The sequence below is a fragment of the Macrobrachium nipponense genome, chromosome 5 (assembly GCF_015104395.2).
Source record: "Macrobrachium nipponense isolate FS-2020 chromosome 5, ASM1510439v2, whole genome shotgun sequence".
Classification (NCBI taxonomy): domain Eukaryota; kingdom Metazoa; phylum Arthropoda; class Malacostraca; order Decapoda; family Palaemonidae; genus Macrobrachium; species Macrobrachium nipponense.
In genome coordinates, this window is record NC_061107.1 from 83,619,060 (window position 1) to 83,625,578 (window position 6,519).

A 6,519-nucleotide genomic window follows, 5' to 3' on the forward strand; every position below is an offset into this window, starting at 1 on the left:
TCGGAGGAATTTATTTCAGGTAATTAGAAATTAATTTCTCGATATAATGTGGTTCGGATCACACAATAAGCTGTAGGTCCAGTTGCTAGGTAACTAATTGGTCCATAGCCACGTAATAATATCTTATCCTTCGGTCCAGCCCTAGGAGAGCTGTTATTCAGCTCAGTGGTCTGGTTAAATTAAGGTATACTTAACTTTTCTTCTTAAATACTCATGATTCTCTATTTTACAAGTAAAAATGACAAAGAATAAACAGAGCAAAATCTTCAATTCATGTTGCTTGAGAAACACTGAAATACTGTAATAAAAAATAAATTATTAATTCAAACTTTGAAATCACATGTTTTGAAACTTCACGTTCTTACTCCAAAATTCGGAGAAAAAAAAACTGGCCAAAATATTATAACTGTTTTTGACACTTAAAACAGAATTTTTCCCTCGAACTTGGTGCTTATGAAGGAGTATTATTACTGTGTCTATCTTTAAAAAAGAAAAAAAAATTAAGTGTTACACCATGTATGTCCCCGTACTGTGCAAAAATAAGTTTCCTTAATGGGAATACCTGCAGCTGAAATATACTCTCTCAGATCCACAATCCTAGTTCCATGTTATGGATAATGATTATTGGCCAAATCCAGCGTATATCTTCCACCTTTCAATCACGTCAACAAGTGTCCTTGAATAAGCTCTTTTCTTCAAATGTTGACAAAGGGTTTCCATTTCAAGGAACAATGGTCTCAACTTACATAATGCAATAGACTCTGAAAGTCCAGCTCGCGTCAAGATCATAAGAAAATAGCAAGAGTAATGTGAGCGAACTAACGATTAAGCGTTTCGAAAACTCCCTAGTTCACCGTGGCTCGCAGCGCCTCAGTGGCGTGGCCGGTATGGTGTTGACGTGCCACCTCCTTGGCCGCGATTCGATTCTTGGGCATTCCATTGAGGGGTTAGAGATGTGAATTTCTGGTGACAGAAGTGCACTCTCGACGTGGTTCGGAAGTCACGTAAAGCCGTTGGTCCCGTTGCTGAATAACCGCTGGTGCCACGCAACGCAAAAACACCATACGAACAAACAAACAAACATGGCTCATTAATGCTTCTAATGTTCTGATGGGGAGAGCCCAAAGCCCGGATAAAGAATGACCAAGTTCCTTTAGCAGTCCCGGTGACAGGTGTAATTGGCAAGAGTGAGTGAGGGCTGAGAGCCACTAAACTCACTGGGAATTCTTTTCTTGAAATAATTCAGCTCCGGAAACTCATTATACTTTTGTATTTCAAATTCAATTTTCCGGTTTATGGCCGTCGAATCTGTTGAAGACTTTACCTCGGAATCCACAGCTAATTGCTTTATTTATTTATTTATTTTATTTTATTTTTTTTTTCTGCCGAATATTTAAGGAATGTGGTGGTCACTTCAGTGACACGTTGAAAATATTTGGTACGCCTGCTTGGCCATCCTCTCTCTCTCTCTCTCTCTCTCTCTCTCTCTCTCTCTCTCTTACATGCATGTGAATCTACGTTTAAATTACGTTTTTTATACCAGAGAAGAGCTCTCCCTCTGTCTCAAGAACGCGTACCTGCGGCCCCCACCCCCTTCTCTCTCTCTCTCTCTCTCTCTCTCTCTCTCTCTCTCTCTCTCTCTCTCTCTCTTTTAAATGTGTGTGTATTTACATAAAAATTATGTTCTTTACACCACAGAGGAGCTCTCCCTCGCTCTCAAGAGTGTGCGTGTTGACACAGGTTATTTTTGCACGTCGCCGAATTGACCATTTTATCTCTCAAGCAAGAGAGAGAGAGAGAGAGAGAGAGAGAGAGAGAGAGAGAGAGAGAGAGACGGCTGTTCTAAATTTTTCCTGTGCTACTGCCTCTGCTGACCGGCCGCCCGGCCTTACCCTCCGTTTTCTGTGAACAGAAATCGGCGCACCGTTGGTTCCTGGGATGTCCACTTGGCTAGTGAAGGCAACCCTTTTCCCGCATATCTTTCTAAACTATGAGGTAAATTCTTTCGCGAAATCTTTTCCTCGTCATTTTGTATATTAAATATCACGACGTCTGTCCCTTCACTGACATATTATTAATTCCCTTTTAACATCTGGAAGCCTTTGTTGACAAATGCACAAAATAGAAAGTATTAATTAAGTAGGTTTCTTGCCCGATTATTGTTGCCATTACTCAGAAGACGAAAACTATTCATAAGGAACCAGCCCACCACAGGGGACACTGACTTGAAATTCAAGCTCATTAGGAAGGTAAAGGGGAATACATAAAGAAGAAATGTCACTTATTAAAAAGAGGAAATAATTATCAAATAAAAAAATTAAATTAACAGATTAATAAATGGATAAAATGCGTTAAATGCAAGCCATCCATTTATACGTCAAATAGCCATTTTCTCGTACATTTTATGAACCCACATCCGTTACAGAAGTTGCCGAGATAAGATTATTAGCTGACAAAGAAAATCTATTGTAATAAAGTCACAACAAGATAATAGATATTCGAGCACAATTAAGATAGAAATGTCATCTGCCTTGTTAAGTTTACTTAAGCTACTGGGCGAGACTATTCTTATATAACGCGATCTGCTATGTTAAGTTTGCTATTCGAAATACTCTGTAAAAGAAGAACTAAACATATTGGCTTTTTTAACTTTAATAAAAACACCACAGGACAGATATCATTTTAGAGTAAGACACTGCTCAAACAAGAGCTGAAATGAACTTTTAGAATACAGTCATTAATAACAATAAGTATGTATCTTCATCCTGTAAAGATTCGATTTTGGTAAACGTCAGAACACTGATTACTGAAGAGAGAGAGAGAGAGAGAGAGAGAGAGAGAGAGAGAGAGAGAGAGAGAGAGAATACAGCCATTCATAATAAGTATGTATCTTCACGATGTAAAGTTTCTATTTTGGTAAACGTCAGAACACTAATTACTGTACAGAGAGAGAGAGAGAGAGAGAGAGAGAGAGAGAGAGAGAGAGAGAGAGAGAGAGAGAGAGAGAGAGATAGAGAGAGAATACAGCCATTAATAAGTACGTATCTTCATGCTGTAAAGATTCTATTTTGGTAAACGTCAGAACACTAATTACTAAACAGAGAGAGAGAGAGAGAGAGGAGAGAGAGAGGAGAGAGAGGTACAAAATAAACAACGCGTACTGCAATAGCGACCTTGACTTGACGCGCCCATCACCTGAGTAGGGAGAGTGCAATCCGATCGACTTCGGAGAGAATGGATTTCCTATAGGTCTCTCAAAAGAGGAAGGAGATAATGTATATCAGAGCATTAACCTCCCTCACTCCAGCTTAAAGATAATGTTCAATCACAGCTCCGCGTGTGTGTGTGTGTGTGTGTGTGTGTGTTGTTCATTAAACCGCACAGATGAATTATCACACATTATGAGAAAAGAATCCGTCAATTCGCATTTGAAAATAGGCCTACACTGACAGACAGACTGCAGTTCATTCAATTCATGCCAGAGTGTCATGATTGTCCTGAAAAGCTCTGTTGGTGGAATGGTATATGTGATTTACGCACAGATCCAAGCGCTGGGAACCATAGGGTCATTCAGCGCTATGATGAGAGTGAATGAAATTGGAAATTATATGAATAATGAGTTTTAAAATCAATATCATTAATGAAATTGATAATTATATAAATAGAGTTTAAAAATATTCTAAATATCAATGTTTAAAAAGGTAAAAGCGGTTGATTTAGTTCCTGATGGAATTGGCATGCCTATATGCCATTGTATTACGAAAATCTAATCGGTCCTCAGACCCTACCACACCCAACCATTGCAGTGGCATCTCAAGCAATCTCACTATGATGTGCATATACATTCTGTCTTGGGCGTTTGCGCACTCATATACTACCTATAACTCAGGACAAGGAACCACCGTCCATGAAACTCAGATACTAATAATCAGCCAACCTGCAACTCTAAACGGAAAAGTAGGATGCTAATCTAAAAGCCACAGGTGCCTATTGGGAAAAGTTATGAAGTTTCCGACTAGATCCAAAACTTAAAAGAAAAATGAATAAATAAATAAAAAACACATTAAGTTGCAGTGTACAAAAAGCAAGAGTGCAGCGGTACTCGTAGCCTACGCACCTGGGAGATGCCGGTATCGGTATAACCAAATAAAAATAAATAAATTAAAAAAAAAAAACACTAACATACTAAGAATCACATCCTTCACAGAGAATCGAAGTCAGAATATGAACTTTGTAACATCAAACTGCCTGCAAAGAAAAAAAAACACAAAAACAAAAACAAGTGGGTTGTAAGGTGGGGGTTCGGGAAGGGGGATAGGGGGTTAATCATGGCACTGTAGCTCAGAGTCATTCCAAGTGGTGTGACCCTATTTTAGCTAGAATACGAGGTGCCAAGAGAGACCCATCTGGTATGAACCACGAGACATTCAGTGTACTTAAATTACAGAGTACCTTCTTCCTTTATCCCATTATGGACGAATTTCTGAATGTACTCTGCCGTTTCTAATAATTGACCTTTTCATTCTATATTTTCTCTTACCTTCTGTTACTTCTTTCAAATGAACACCGCATTCTTTGGAAGGTTGAATTTCAAGTCAGTGGCCCTTGTGGGCTTCTTCCAAAGGAATCGGGGTCAACTACAATTATTATTATTATTCATTATTAATAATAATAATAATAATAATAATAATAATAATAATAATAATAATAATAATAATAATAACACTGTTCGAAAAACAGCCTCTCATGTTTTCCCCCCTACATATTTCAGACTGTATCTACCCTGTCCACTTGATGTCTGTACTAAATCCACAAAAAAAGGGAAAAAATCCACACAAAAAAATAGAGAAAAAAATCTTGATTCTGAGCCAATTACGATGTCGCATTAAATCCAGCAGCTATTGCAGGAATCAGTTGGAAACTGATATCGCTCTCAGATTTGAGAGCTGTCTTGTAGTCGCGGTCAACGACAAAAACCAACACAAGCATGCCCACCAGATGCAGACACACACACACACACACACAGTTACGTTCAATCGCCAAAAACGTAACAGTGTGAGAGAGAGAGAGAGAGAGAGAGAGAGAGAGAGAGAGGAGAGAGAGAGAGAGAGAGAGAGAGCCACGTTTAAACCTAAAAGCATAACAATGTCTGAAGTCTGAAGTCTATGAGAGAGAGAGAGAGAGAGAGGAGAGAGAGAGAGAGAGAGAGAGAGAGAGAGAGTCATGTTCACCCCCCAAAAATATAACGGCATTTATGAGAGTGAAGGTAACTAACAAACAATCTGACAGCAATTTCCCATTTCATCTAATTTGAATGTTTGGAGAGAAATTGGGACTGACTGTGCTAATTGCCTTAACTGGAAGACAATTTTAATTTCATAAATGTTTTAAAGAAAAAGTAAACAGGATTCTATATACCATAAAGGATTTAATTTTTTTTTTTTAATTTCAATAAAGTAGAAGACGTATGACAGATTGTTAATTAATCCCATTGTCCTTCAATACTAAACTATAGAAACGGAGGCGTTTCCGCCCGAAATTTCAGGTCCTGATATTTATCATAAAATATGTAATACGAAGAAAGGTGCGTGAATTCAGTGCAAGTCCAATTCAAGTTTCCTGTCTCATCAACAGCCCTCCAAATTTAATTATGGCTGCCAATCACATACTGACAAATAATTCGAATGACTTTTCTATACACAGGTTACAGTCACGAGCATTGTTAAAAGTACACGTAGAAATATATATTATATGCTATGTATATAAATATATTCATATATTATACATATATATACGATTTATATAAAACTTTCTAACTCACATCGGGATCGAACAATGTCTCTCAAACGAAAGGCCAAGGACTAACAACTGCTTTTATTTATATATAATATATATACATACATATTAATATATATATTATATATATATATAGATATATATATACATATATATATATATACACACACACACACACACATATATATGTATACATACATATATATATATATATTATGTAACTCACCAGTCGACTAACTAGACTACTAGAAGAGCCTGACAGAACTTTCATAAATCACTCAGCCTAGCAAGGTCATCGAGCCCTGTCACTCTCACTGGGGCGGCAAGCGTCATGACCACCAGATCATGGGTTTTCAGATATAGTGAAAGCAAACAAGTAAAGAAGCAAGAAATCACTTACAACGATTCACTCTTAGGACTCACTTTTAATCTTCTTCCGTTTTCAGAAATGTTGTGGGACTTGTGGAAACTTGACGTACTTCAACAGTTTCTATTTCGAAATGAACTTTAAGAGGACTTCGTCAACAAGTAATATAAGGTTTTAAGGTCATTGGAGTATAGCCAATAAAAATGTGATAAGGTTTGAGTGTCACTGGTGAATGACACTTGGAATTTAGCCGATAAAAATGTGATAAAATTTTTTTACCAATGATCCTAAGAACTATAACGTTTTTATCGGCTATATTCTAATTGTCATTTACCAATTATCCTAAAACCTATTTT

General features: G+C 37.3%; 1 protein-coding gene across 1 annotated transcript in view; it reads right to left on the reverse strand.

Annotated features, from left to right (window-relative positions):
- The window catches only part of LOC135215472 (neurocalcin homolog), a 736,775-nt gene extending 730,533 nt beyond the window's left edge, over positions 1–6,242 (reverse strand). Inside the window, 1 exon segment of the mRNA XM_064250215.1 lies at positions 6,220–6,242. The gene's annotated coding sequence lies outside the window, so the exon portion shown is untranslated.
- Positions 6,243–6,519: the final 277 nt, after the last annotated feature.